General features: G+C 43.8%; 1 long non-coding RNA gene across 1 annotated transcript in view; it reads right to left on the minus strand.

The window, feature by feature from the left end:
• The window catches only part of LOC132497785 (uncharacterized), a 192,963-nt gene that overhangs the window by 68,038 nt on the left and 110,207 nt on the right, over positions 1-14,718 (minus strand). Inside the window, exon 5 of the long non-coding RNA XR_009533637.1 lies at positions 579-940. This is a non-coding gene — a long non-coding RNA (uncharacterized LOC132497785). The remainder of the gene's footprint in view (positions 1-578; positions 941-14,718) is intronic.

Consider the following 14,718-nt stretch of genomic DNA (forward strand, 5'->3'; position numbering starts at 1 on the left):
GTAAGGGTGGAGCTGTTCGGGTGGCCCAGTGTGGACACAGAGAACAGTGTAATTTGTCCCCAACCCCTTAGAGGGGATACGAATGACCCATTCTCTGCAGAGCCTGGACACACACAGAGTCTGATTCTCATCACCATTTCTTGCCCCTCCGTCATTCCCATAGAGGCTGAAAACATTATAAATGACTCTAATCCACCATAAATTGTAAGTGACAGCGCACACTTAGAGGTTCTGAAATAATTAGGAAAAGTAAAAGCTCAGGGTCATTTCAGGTAAGCTCTCCGAGGCCGGTAGGAAGTGGGAGGAGCCATGTACTTTACACACCAGGAAGCACCTACCCAGGAAGATATGCAACTAGAATCACGTAGGTTTTAAGTTGCACTAAAGCAGTGCCTCCAGGTCAACCTGAAGGGGGAGACTCTTTCCTCCTGAGGCCTGTTGGGTCCCTCCCAGCAGCTGCAGATAAGGGTGCCCCCAGCAGGGAACACAGCTGGTTGTCTGACACCAGCTCAGGAAGTCAGAGTCTGAGTGAGCCCCCCACCTTCCTCTCAGGCCACAGCAAGTGTCTGGGAACTCACCCAGGGCGAATGGCTGCTGCGGGATCCTCTGGTTGGGTCCTTGCCCTCCCTCTGGGCAGGCAGGCAGGAGGTGGCGGCTCAGTCCTGCCTCGTGGCCGTGCTTCTGTGTTGCTGCAGCCGCTAGACTTGCTTCTGAAGGCAGCTGTGAGCATTTCCCCACGGAGCAACTGCACACGCAGGCTGTGAATGGTGACCTTGTGGCTGTTTTTCCTTCCGGTTGCTGTGGAGTGATGTTGTCTCAGTTCATTTCCTCTCTGTGCATCTTTTTTTTTTTTTTTTCTTTTGTCAGACCTCCTGATACACTGAGGACCACTGGTTGTTTAGGGACAGGCGAGCCATCTCGTTCTGATCGGCACTGTTTGCTATTTTGAGAAAGAGATCTTTAGATTAGGATCACCATGAAATTCTGTGGGATGTACTTCGTAAGTGGCACAAGCACCTTTCTACGCTGCACTGAGGCAAAAATTAGGTTTTTCAAGACCAATCAACTTAGGATTTTGTGGTTTTATGAGCTCAATATGTTCTAAAGAGTTCTACTATAAATTGACACGAAACATCCTTTCATTTGACAAGTATTTATTGAGCCTGTACTCTGTGTGCTGGGGGCTAGGTACCCAAACAGATCATTTCTATGTACAACGTGATATAGAAGCCTAGGTTTGATTATGTGAAAGGGAATCTGAAAGTATTTCATCCCAAACCCTTGTCTTCTTCCAGCTGGGCATTTGAGTAGCAGACAAGGGGATGTACTCTGAGACTGACCACCTGGGTTTGAACCATGGCTCTACTCTTTAAACACCTTTGATCCTTCCGTGCCTCAACTTCCTCATCTGTAAAATGGGAATAATAAAAGGGCTGCTGTGAGAATTGAATGAGTTAGTATATGTATTCAAAGAGCACCTGGCACAATAAATAAGTAAACAGCATATGCGTGCTTACCATTATTATTAGTGGCAAATTATACATAACTTCAGTCCTTGGGTTTTTTTTTCCTTTTTTGCCCCACTTCCCACCCCTTGCTGGTGCCTAGGAAATGACTTGAGGGCATAGAGGATTGAGGGAAGAGGGAGATGGTTTGAATGACTGATATTCCGAAATGATGTGGTGGTGACTGATGTTTCTGCTCCTGCCTGCTCCATCCCCGAGACAAGGACACGGCTGTCCTTGGCCTTCCCCTCATCTTTACACTCTGCTCATGCTGTCTGTTGCACTCTTGTGACTTCTGTTTTCTTGTTGTTTTGTTTTGTTTCGTTTTAATTTCCTGTAATACTTCTCTGAAACTCAGATCCACGTTATTTATTTTTAAATGTCGAGCTGGCCTGAATCATGCTAAGAAATACTCTGTCCGTAAACAGATGCTACCTTTAAACAAAGAAACAAGAACTCAGCTCAATGCCTTGTGCCATTGGGACTTACAAATACATCAACAATAAGAAGATCTACATTAATCTTTATACAGGTACAGAATTAGCAAACTTCATGGTACAAATACCATTAAGGTACTCCGTTTTTTTTCATTCTCTTCCCTCTCCTTAAAAAACTGTTCTTGAGTACATGCTATATATCAGGAACTGGTCCAGACTTGAGGTGGAGTTGTTCTAAGTTTTTATTTTATAGTGCAGAGTATTTATTCATGATAAATCAGTAGAGGTCAGAGACGTACAGACAGTAAATCATTGTTTCAAAACACTCCTCTGCTTTTCCCCTCGGTAACATAGTATTTGCTTCATTAGATGTTTATGCAGTATAAATGTAAATGCTAAATTTTAGGAAAAATATGTTACAGTTATATAGTGTAACTTGAAGATTCATGCTATCTAGTTGTTTCCATAAGTCCATGATACCCTAGATATTTTTAAAAAACTAAGCTTGGGCTTCTTTGAAATAAAGTCCTTGAGTTTGGCAACTTGATTATCCTTAACTCTGTTATTTCATCTACATCCTCATGGCTTCTTTCCCCACTTCGAGCTGCCTGGACCTCCCACTGCTGAGCTCTTCGGGATGGAGAGAGGGCACATCTGTCAAGGCAAACTAAGGAGCTCAGATTTTGTCCAAAAACAGATCAGATTTGTTTGCAAAAAACAAGTTGAATATTTTTCCCACTTGGAAAGATGGAAGTTTCCTATGTCTGTTTTCCTACTTACAGTCTTAGATTTCCTTCTTCTTTTGTGTGTGTGTGTGTGTGTGTGTGTGTGTGTGTGTGTGTGTGTGGTTTGTTTTCTTCTTTTGATTAGTGGCAGGTTATGCCACATATCAAAATTCCGACAAACCACAGATGGTTCTGACAAAAAACAAACAAGTGTAATTTGTAATCACTGTATCCAATGAAGACTGTGTTTACATTTTCATCTTTATTTACACAGTCTTCTTGACTGCTTTAATTAGCTTCTTCATGCCATCTCAGATTGCTGGAATCTCAGCACCACAGAATGGTTTATAACTACCTGTTAAGCAGTAGCCAAACTCCAGGCAACAGTTTTGAATCTGTCATGGATATTTGGTCCAAGCAGGGCCAGCTGTACAAAGTGGGGGCTGAGGGGTGAAGGAGAAAGAAGTGAGGAGAATTTGAGAAGATAAAAAGTTTAAAAAGTCTATGGCCAAGTTGTGTCCGTGTGTGTGTGTGTGTGTGTGTGTGTGTGTGTGTGTATTTATGATTCCATTTGCTTGACTCATTTCCCTCCACAACTGAAGACAGTATTAGCCCTGGGGAATCAGCTGCCCACTAAGGAATTTAAATGAATATGCTCAAGCATTGGTCTGGCACGTTTTACGAGCAGAGTTGTCTAGTGTTATAACGTATGCCTCCTCCCTTCTCGGGACTGTGAGTTGGTCTTGTGGTTTTCATTTTTAGATGAAGAAATCAGAGTTCAAAAAGCTCCAGCTCATTTGTCCATTCGATAACTATTGTGGACCTGCAAACTCCTCTGATCTTTCCTGCACATTTTTGATATATCAGTTCACAAGACTCGGCCTGCACTCAAGAAACTCATAGCTTAGTTGGTAGATTATCTAGTGAGATCACGATTCCCCTTAATGGGTTCACTCACGATATTAAAAGCATTTATTGAACAAGTGCTATGATAAATAAAAAATGAATGAAAATCAGCTCCTAAGAGAAATTACAGTCTAGTAGGCATGACAAAATGAACCTTATTCACCTTCCTCTTTTGTTCTCTTGCTGCTTACAACCCTCCTGTTCCCTCTCTTATAACAGGACGTCTTTGTCTTCCATCTCTTCTGTTCTCCCGTCCATCAACCAGGTCCTAGAGTGTCGCACTGGTACATTGCCAGAACCCCATGGAAAGCTATTTCAGTAACATGTTAATGTCGATTTCCTTGTTCTTGTTCTTCTGGGTGTTCACCCATTCCCAGCCCTAAGTGGAAGTTCAGTCTACTTTCTCTCATGCTTCAGAGCAATCCAGACTCACTGGGAAAAGTTAACAAAGGCCAAATTGTTTCCTGGCATCTCTCTCTCAATAACCTCAACTGAGGCCCTTCTGCTGCTCAGGAATCTTCTCACTCATTTCCTACTTTCTGTCAGGTCTTCTTTCCAAACTTTCCTCTCTCTTCAGAAGCCCTGAGCCCAGCCCTGAGCTCACACCATGCCGAGGTAAGATGCCGACGTGAGCTCTTTCAGCGTCCCTCATGATCTCTGCAGAATTTCACTCTTTCATCCATCCAGATCCTCACTCTCTGCTCATTCTTCAATCCTTTGAATTATAGTTTCAATCATTATCATTGGATTAATAAAAATAGTAATAGCTACTTTTTTTTTTTTTTTTTGCGGTACGCGGGCCTCTCACTGTTGTGGCCTCTCCCGTTGCGGAGCACAGGCTGCGGACGCGCAGGCTCAGCGGCCATGGCTCACGGGCCCAGCCGCTCCGCGGCATGTGGGATCTTCCCGGACCGGGACATGAACCCATGTCCCCATCGGCAGGCGGACTTTCAACAACTGCACCACCAGGGAAGCCCGCTACCATTTTTGATGTTTATCATTAGGAGGAAAATGACATTTTCATAGATGAAACCATTCTTCTAGCTCACAGAATAGCTGTTTGAAGAAACATGGGTTCCAAGGAGAGCGAAAAGAAGAAAGACTGAATTCTTTTTAAGACAGAACTGATGACACACATAAAGGGTTTTGATTTATTGGAGGCATTCATTGCATTTAAGCACCTGGCAAACACCAAGCACTGATTTCTCCATTACTTATATCTCGATCACCTATCCCTCTACTAAATGATAACCACCTTTGACTTCCCAAAGAATAATTAGCAAAATCTTGTCAGTGTTGATTTCACCATAATTTTTAAATTAATTTTTTATATATACAACTAATAAATTTATATTGTAAAAAAACTAACGTTGAAGGTAAAATTAAAGTGCTTTCCAACCATCAACCCTAATTTCAGGTCTCGCCTCTGCTTTGCCCAAAGGGAACCCCTGCTACCTGTTTGGTATGTATTCTTCGAAGACATTTGCTAGGCATTTACACGAATATATGTAACCACTGTCAATGTGCAACGTGCACGACTGCAACCTTGCCCTTGAGCGCGCCCTTGTGCACAAACAGAACACAAGACTGAAACCATCATATTATGCTCAGTTTCTGAGGGAACTGTACAAACTGCTGTTCTGGTTTCACACGAAATAGGAACTTGAAAGCAACACCTTATTCATAAGAATATACAAAATAAAATTACACTGTTGTTTTCGATGGTTGAAGAGATTAGACTCCTCCATCTATCTGACTTTTGACCATTTGTTTTCTAAATATACAAAAATGTGGATTTGCATCCAACTGGTTTGCCCCTGAGTAGAGATTCCCAGATCAAATACCAAAGGTTGATTAGTCATTTGATAAGGTGATTTTTCTGGATGTTCCTTTATGCCTCCACAATCACTGAACCAAAAAATCAAGTCAAATCATGCCTCTCCTCAGGTAGGTTTGCTACCCTGACAGTGACCCAGTCCCAGGGAGGGACTGCCAAGTATCATGATAATTTACAGCCCCTTTTTGCTCTGCCATGGCTGGTTCTTTAGCTTTCCTTTCCTTTGAGCACGTCCTCCTCCTGATTCTCAGAGCAGCCTCCATTTCACAAGCCCGTATTGACAGATTCCTACTCTAAAGACTTAGAAATTTTTACTGATTCCTGGTACTTAAAGCCCCAGCACACTTGTTCCCTTTAGTTTTTAAATAAGTATTTTACTCTAAGACAATAGAAATTCTAAAAAGAAATCCAACTTATCCCTCCTCTACTTTCACCACAACTTTTTCTATCGTATAAGCGAAAAGCCCTGGACCCACAGGTTCACAGGAACCCTTAATACTTAGTGCCTTAATTCTATCCACTCTTCTTCTTACTTTGCCTCCTTCCTTTCATGCTCAGCTTTCCTGAAAGAGTTGTTTCGTCTACCCTGTGTGCTCCCATGGCCACACCTTCCACTCCCTTCTTCCTCACTGCGTTCCCTCCATCCTGACCTCTGGCTCCCACCCCCAGCTCTGCATGCAGTAGTCTCTGATAAGGTCACCCATGGCATCCTAAATGGTGAAACCAAAAGACATCACAATGGCCTTCCTCTGTTGCATTTTAAATGACTAATCACTTCTTTCCTCTCAGACCCCTCTTTCTTTCTCTGGGGGATCCCGCTCAGCTCAGTTCACTTCCTTCACAGTTCACTACATCCCCCCCGCTTATTGCTACTCATGCTCCGCCGCTGGACCTCACATATTTTCACGCTACTTCTCCCTCTGGATGGGCCCCTCTACTCGCATTTAGGTCTGGGGCAAGTCTTCTCCTCCTGACTCTCCACGAATGTCATTATCATCCCTTCAGTCTCTGTCTTAGTCAGTTCTAGCTGCTTTAACGAAATTCCATGGGCTGGATGGTTCAAACAACCAAATATTTATTTTTCACAGTTCTGGAGGCTAGAAGTCTGAAACCAAGGGTGCCAACATAGTCCTGGTTTGTAAATGGCTCTCTTCTTGCTGTATCCTCACATGGGGGAGAGAGATGATCCTTCTTTGTCTCTTCTTATAAGGACACTAATCCCATTCATGAGGGCTCCATCCTCATGACCTACGTACCTCCCCAACGACAATCTCCTAATGCCATCACATTGGGGATTAGGCTTCAACATAAGAATCTTGTGTGTGGGGGGGACATAAACATTTAGTCCATAGCAGTCTCTCTGCTCTAAAACATTACAAACATCTCCTTGCTTCTTAAATCTAACCTGTCACCAAATCCTGTTATTTAAAAAATTAAATCGTAAATCTTGTTGACCAATTCAATACATGCCCACTGCTGCTATCTTAGTTTAGACTTTCATTGCTTGGACTGTCACAACAATTTCTAACTGTGACAGGGCACAAGGTGGGTCCTCAGGAGACATTAGTTGAATGAGCATCTCCACAATACTAGATGTTCTCATAGAAAAATTTCAAATCTCCTCATGTCACTGTCTGTTTAAAATCTTCCACCAACTCCCTGTTGCCTACAAAACAAAGTGAAATGACTTAGTTGGTGAATCGAGATCCATGCTCTCTTCTTCGATTCTCTCCTGCTTATCCACACCTAGAGTTCCTCTCACCTTCCCATCACCCTGCACTGCTCACTCTTCCCTAGTATTTCATGTCTTCTCATGATTTGGGGATTGTAAAGGCTGTTCCCCTACCTAGAATGCCATTCCTTCTTCTCTTTTCAGTGACATGCTTCAACACTGCACTCCCCTGGACAGAGAATCTTTTCCCCCTTTCACTGTCACCAAAACTTCTATTATTGTGCTCATCACATAGTATCATAATAGTGTGTCTGTTTCCTTGGACTTCAAGGCTCCAGATGGCAAGGAACTCTTGCTTATTCATTTTGTTTAGACCAAACTAAACATTTTACAAAGTGGTCTGTAGAGGTCTTGTATGAAAATCACCCACAAGGTGGTTGAATATAGATCCCCAGGTCCCACCCTTGAATTGCTGAATCAGTTTCTCTGGGGAGTGGAACCCTCCCAGCTAATTCTTATGCACACGAACATTTGGGGACACAGTTACAACATCCAACAAACATTTGATGAATAAAGACATGATGAAAAGTGCTAAGATCTCTACTCCTGAAAATCTGCTCTATTTCCTTCATTCCCCTGGGGTGTAGTTTGGCTGGAGACAGGTCCAGGGAATTTGGCTCGGCCGCAGGTCAAAGTGACCTAATGGGAAACAGCTTTGCTGTTATTCTCTAATCAGGTCATGCAAAGCACCTATTGTCCTGTCTAAATGCGAAATTAGGTTTAGGGCCATTCAAAGCCCTGAAGATGGTTGGTCGTGATAAGAGCTAACAAATTCTTGCTCAAGTGAGAACTGGTATTTCGGGCATGCTCTGCGATTTTAACCCACCAAAGCCAAGTTCTTAACCTTAAGTGGTTCAGAAGTACCTTCAAAGGAGCCTCGCTGTCTCATTTGCTGTGCTTATCACCAGTATTGGTAACTCTAATATCAGTTAATAGTCCTCCCTTATTGACATTGGGTGAGCTGTGAATGAGCCGAAGAGTTTTTAGACTTTGGATGAGGCTGATGGACTTGTGAAGCCACAGGGTCTCTAAAATGTCCTTTTAAAATTTCTTCAGTAGATTTTTGAGCTCCATCAACATGACCTTGAGATCTGTCACAATGCACCATACCAGGCCTAACAAAGACTAAAAAACGTGCAGTATCTAAATGACCACAGGACTACACAAAGTACCTTCAACAAATGTTTGCTGGACTTAATATTTACCAAATAAATCTTACCAAAAGTACACATAACAACTTCTTTATTACACAAGTAACATATACTCATTGTTGAAACCAGCAAAGTAAGGAATTCAAAAAGACGACATAACCAATATTACACTGGAGTGTGTATTCATTTAAATGTTTTCCCATATATATGTAGAGTGATATTATAGTGGATTAGTTTACTACTGTTGCAGTAACAAGTTACCACAGAATTAATGGCTTAAGACAAAAGACATTTATCATCTTACAGTTCTGTAGGTTAGAAGTCCCACACAGGTCTCCTGGGCTAGTTAGTGTATAGGCGTGGCTGCATTCTTTTGGAGGGGCTAGGGGAGAGTCTGTTTCCTTGCCTTTTTCTCTTCTAGAGGTTGCCCATATTCCTTGGCTCCTGGCCTCTTCTTTCATCTTCAAAGTCAGTAATGTTGAACCTCTATGACTGTTCCTCTATAGTTACATCTCCCACAACCTCAGCTGGGAAAAGTTCTCCTATTTGATTTTAAGAACCCACGTGACTAGCTTGGACTCTCATGGATAATATAGGAGCCCAATTCAAGGTCTCTAACTTCATCACACTTGCAAAATCCCTTTTGCCATGTAAAGTAACATATTCTTAGATTCCTAGAATTAGGACATGGACATGCTGGGGTCATTATTCTGCCTATCGCAGGTAGAGATTGAACATCTAATGTTCACGGAGGTTAAGTGACTTGCCCAAGATCACCAAGTTTGTAAATATTGAACCTAGTAGTTAAATTCTTTCAGATTGCAAGAGTTTGACACAATCAGATTCTCAGCAAATGGAGATATATGATGAAGGCATGTAAGGAACAACGGTAGGGAGTTGGCATAAACGTAGGACCGAGCCTCCCAGGAACTGGCACTCCATCCTCAGTCCACAGACCCCAGGATCTTGCTGACTCTCAGCAGCGGCCACCCACAGCACCACATGAGGCCACTGCCTGTCTCTTAATGCTTCTCATACCCTTTTTAGCTCCCTCCAAGGTCCTGCTTAGCTTCTTAATCTTAAATTCTACTGATTCATGGCTTTAGCCCACTGTCTCCTCTCCATGAGTCTCTTGGTTTTTGAACCCTTCTGTCACTTGTATTTTTCTCTCTGTGTCACCTTCATACTTCTTAAGAGAAAGGATCTGATAGAGTCCATTGGCCACTACAGGGCACTGGACACCCCTGTCCTATAGAGGGCTCCCACTGGATTATCCCATTGGCTGTTGGTCAGCTTACGGATGGCCATCTTCAAAAACAACTGCCCCTTCCTGGTTCCATCAGCCAGGATCAGGGGGTCAAATGTGATGATCTGTTTGTAAGAAATCACTTAGGGTCCCTTCCCTCAGAACAGGGCCATGAGCAAGTGGGCACAAAGAGACTCTTCTCCAAAGCCTCGGCCAGGATGTCTTCCCCACGCACCCCTGCATACACTGCAGCTGAACCATATCTGGGAACCACAACTGGAATAATCTAGCTGAATGAAAGAGTATAAGCAGGGGCTGAACAAGAGGAAGAGACACTGCCCAGAGCTAATACTGAATATGGACATTTTGAAAATGATTTAGGTAATTGTTTTTAGTACTTTAAGGCCCTAATTGCTGATCTTCAACAAAAAGGCCACACAGGCTTATGAAAGTTCTAAAATTATATCGTATTTATCAGTTACCAGGACCTCAACTTGCTTCCACAAACCACATAGGGCCTTGTGAAATGAGGCTTTGGAAAGGGGACCCTGATGTTTCTAAATTTTCACCCATTTGTTTCTCTATCTGCATTTGCTCTGAAAGGGGAAAGTGGCCTCATTAATTTGGAAAGAATGAGTCTAAACATGTTTCAGAAGGAGAAAAACTCTCTTGGGCATGCTGAAGCCCGTCTCCCCCACCACCACCCCCGCCCTTCCTGATGGAAGAATGTTGCCATAAAACTTTCATCTGATATTTCCCACAAAAATGTGAGCTGTGGTCGCAGCTCAAAGATGCCAACACAAATCTCAAACACAGCCACCTCCTGACTGAAAACACAATCTAGGCTGTTCTTTAGTCTGGACCTCGGTAACCGGGGACACAAATTGATTTTAAATTTCAATTAATTACATGGGAGGAAATGGCCGTCTGATAGACAGAGGTCTTAACATAAATATTTCTCCCTGGTGACAGAGTACTGAGATGCTGCCATGTTACACACAACCAGGGTTTTTTCCATGTGGTGTGCTCTTTTTTTCTCCTCCTCTTGTGCTTTTAGAGAGAACGCCAATGGCATGTTGTCACCTCAATTTTCTATACCCTGTAATAATTCATTGAATTCATTCATCTTTACTCTGAAATACACAACATTCTTCATGCTGGCAATCAAAACATATTTTTTTTTGAGCAGTTGCCGCTGTGTTAGGAGCTGGGAATAAACCAGTGGGTAAAAACGTACATAGTATATTGTGTATATTGGACGCTTTGGCTACAAATAATGTAAAAATAGAACTTAAAGTGGCTTGAACAATAAATACCTGTTGCCTCACCAAGCAAGAAGTCTGGGGGTAGATCAATGAATATCTTCATGTCAGTTTTATTCTCAGGTGGTTGGTTCCCTCACAGTTGCAAAGTGGCTGCAATAGCTTTAGGTAGTACCTTCTCAACCACATCCAAATGCAAATAAATACATAAATAAATAAAGCCAAAATGAAGACACTCCCTTTTTTGGGTCCCACTCCCCAGCATAAATGCCCTCACGTCTTAGGAGGCAGAACTGCATCACAAGCCTGTTCCTGAGCTGATCAACAGCAAGACAAATGAAATGGCCATAATTTGCTTAGACTAGTCAAATTTTGGCTCCGGGGATTAGGAAAGGGCTCAGTCTTTGCTGAAGCACAGGGTTACCCCATACACAAAGAAAATCCAGTTCTGTCAGCAGGAAGATAGGATTAGCTATTGGATAAGAAACCAGCACGTCTGCCTCTGTGGAACTTCCAGATGACATAGGAGGGACAGGAAAAACACTCCCCAACATACATGTTTTTCATAAGGAGTCCAAAAGACAGAGGTTCCAGTATCCGTTAGTAGTTACAAGATCTTGGGTTAGCCTCCTGGAACCTCAATTTCTGAATATGTAAAATGGGAAATCATATCTATCTCACTGGGTTGCTCTGAGGATCAAATATATTAGTACTTGCAAAATACCTAGCACTGTGCCTGGCCCATAGGAATTGCCCAAAACATGCCATTTCCTTCTTCAAGGCCCTCAGGCTGCTCAAGTCTAAATGGCTGGATAACTGACGAGCCAATGAGCCTGTATTCTGATTGATAAGCACAGGGATATTAGGATTTACAGAGGCTTCCTGGGGGAGGTATTACTATCACAGTTGCCAGGAACCATTAAGGTCCCCAAAATGCTTTTGCTACCTCCAATGGGTCCTTTCCATTTTTTCCTATTACTTTATCTTTCTGCAGCCTTGCTACTCTTGTCAATCCCCTTTCCTTTGGAACTCTATCTTCCCTTGTGTTCTGTGACGATTTTATCTGGGTTTACCGCCTTCCTCTCTAGCATCTCCTTTCCATGCTCCCTTAAAAGGTCCTCTTTATGGCCTTCCCCACAACTGTGTTCTCCACCCCTGCTGCAATCTCACCTGTTGATCCCCGACGTGAGATTTCATCCTGTCTTATAGCCTCAATTCCTAGTTATATATTTACGACACATATTTCTTTCATCCATTTTTAGTCAATCATGTATTCAACAAGTATTTATTGAAGGCCTGGTACTATATGCCCATTACTGTTCTTCATGCTGGAGATCTAGCAATAAATAAAACAGACCAAACCCTGCTCTTGCGAACTTACATACTAATGAAGAGACAGATAATGAATAAGCAAACATTTCCTGTTAGAGATAAAGTAAGTGCCATGGAAAACATCATGCTGGGTACGTAGGGAAGGAAGGTCAGGAGGGAGAGACAGCTCCTTTACAGGGTGCCTAGGAATGCTTCTTTGATAAGACATTTACACACAGACCTGAAAGGTGTGATTGACCAAGACATGAGGCATGGCAGCGGGAACAAAGAACACAAGTGCCCTGCAGTGGGATCGAACTTGGCATTGTCAAGAAACCCTCAAGGGGTTAGAATGAAGTGATCCAGGGGAAAGAGGAAGGAAACAGATCAGGGGGCAGTGGGAAGGGTTTCACGGGCAATGTCAGGGCTTTGGTCTCGCCTTTGAGGGAAATGGAGAGCCATGGGTTTTTTTTTTTGTTTGTTTGTTTGTTTAATTTTTAAAATTTATTTCTGGCTGTGTTGGGTCTTTGTTGCTGCGCTCGGGCTTTCTCTAGCTGCAGAGAGCAGGGCCCACTCCTTGTTGCAGTGCGCGGCTTCTCATTGTGGTGGCTTCTCTTGTTGTGGAGCATGGGCTCTAGGGCACACGGGCTTTGGTAGTTGTAGCATGCGAGCTCAGTAGTTGTGGCACATGGCCTTAGTTACTCCGCGGCATGTGGGATCTTCCCGGACCAGGGCTCAAACCCGTGTCCCCTGCATTGGCAGGCGGATTCTTAACCACTGTGCCACCAGGGAAGCCCGAGCCACTGGATTTTAAGAAGAGTGATAGGATTTGACTTACACCCTTAGAGGATCACTTTGGTGTCTCTGTTAAGAAGAGACCCTGGAGGCCAGAGCAGAGGCAGGAATTTCTGTTAGGAGACAACTGCAATAATCAAAGCAAGAGATGATGAGGGCTTGGATCAGGATGGTAGCAATGCAGTGCTGAGAAATGGATGAATTTTGGCTCTAATTTGAGGTGAGATCAATAGGACTTTCTGTTAGATGTGGGAGTGAAGGAAAGAAACCAAGGTTAAGCCCAAAGGTTTGGGCTCTGGAAAGTGGAAGGAGTGGTCATTTTCAGAGATAAGGAAGGCTGTGGGGGACCTGGTGGGGAGGGGAGAGTTAGATTAGGGGCAGGCTAAGTTCTACACGGTTCGTAGACCCTGTGTAGCTGTTGAGAAGGAAGTAGGATATATGAATGTGGACACCAGGGGAGAGGTCTGGAGATAGACCTTTGGGAGTCACCAGCATGTAGGGTGACATCTGAAGCAGTGACACTGGGTGAGATCACCAAGGGTGTGTTTTCAAAAAAGGGAAGCAAACTGACGAGTGAGCGTTGGGCGTGTGACATGGAGAGGCTGGGAGAGGACAGTCACCAGGAGAGGAGACTGAGAAGTGGCCTGAGACAAAGGACCGCCGCCAGTGTGTGGCGCCCTGAAAGGCCAGCAAAGAGTGTCCAGGGGGACATGAAGTGTGTCAACTGCTGAAAGAGGAAGTACGACGGGGGCTGAGAACTGCCCGATGGATTTGGGGATGCGGAGGCCACCGATGACCTTGACAAAGCAGATTCAGTTGTGGGTGGGAGGGAATGGGAGAAGTTGGAGGCTGCAGTGTAGACAACTTCTCCAAGAGCTTTGCTGTAAAGCAGAAGAATGGGGTGATAGTGGAAAGACAGTAGAGGGTCAAGGGAGGCTTTTTTTTTTTTTTTGGTTTGGTTTGGTTTTATGATAGATTTAATATGCTCGAATAATAGACAATCTAATAGGAAAAATTTTATGACAAGGGGAAACAGGAGTGAATTGTTGGACTGAGGTCCTTGAAAAGGGTAAGGGGATGGGATATAGGAAATAGTGGAGAGGTTGGCTTCTGTCAAGAGTTTAGTTAAACTACTCCGTGGCATTTCTGCCTCAGCACTCCAGTTGTTTGGCCAAGTGACCTGCAGGGGCCTTAAACGGACACCAGCCCCTCATACCAGCCCATAGCCTAAAGAATAGCCCACAGAGTCACAAGCAAATGTAAGTTCCTGATATGACTTCCCCAGCAGCCCTTGTGATCAAACAGCCTTCCCTGTCTCCCAGGGCCTTCCCTTTGTGTGCCCCTTAGATAAGACCCCATGGAGCTTACCAAAACCACACTCATTTTGGTTTCAATTGACCAATCTGGCCTTAGCCTGGGAAACTCAAGGCACTCCCTCCATGACCTTAATAAAGGCACATGCCCCAGAACCTGTCACTCTCACAGCCTGTACCCTGTCTTGACCTCCCCTCATGGGCCCTGGCGGCCTGCCCAGTACTCCCTCCAGGACCGATGAGTAATGAACCTATTTCAGTGTTTCTTGTGGTCTTTTGCTGAACATCATTCACCATCTCACACCCTGTGCTTTCCTTAACAAATGCTAACAAAGTTGTTAACAGCTTCTCCTGAAGAGGAAGGCCAGACTACAGGTATAGGGGTGTGAGTGGGTGCATGACCGATGCTGACCCTTCTATTTTTTCCTGTGAATTAGAAAATAAGGTTATCAGCCAGGTCTGAAGTCTGGGGAGGAGGTGATGGAGGTTTAAGGAGAA

Source organism: Mesoplodon densirostris, chromosome 10 (assembly GCF_025265405.1).
Source record: "Mesoplodon densirostris isolate mMesDen1 chromosome 10, mMesDen1 primary haplotype, whole genome shotgun sequence".
Lineage (NCBI taxonomy): Eukaryota > Metazoa > Chordata > Mammalia > Artiodactyla > Ziphiidae > Mesoplodon > Mesoplodon densirostris.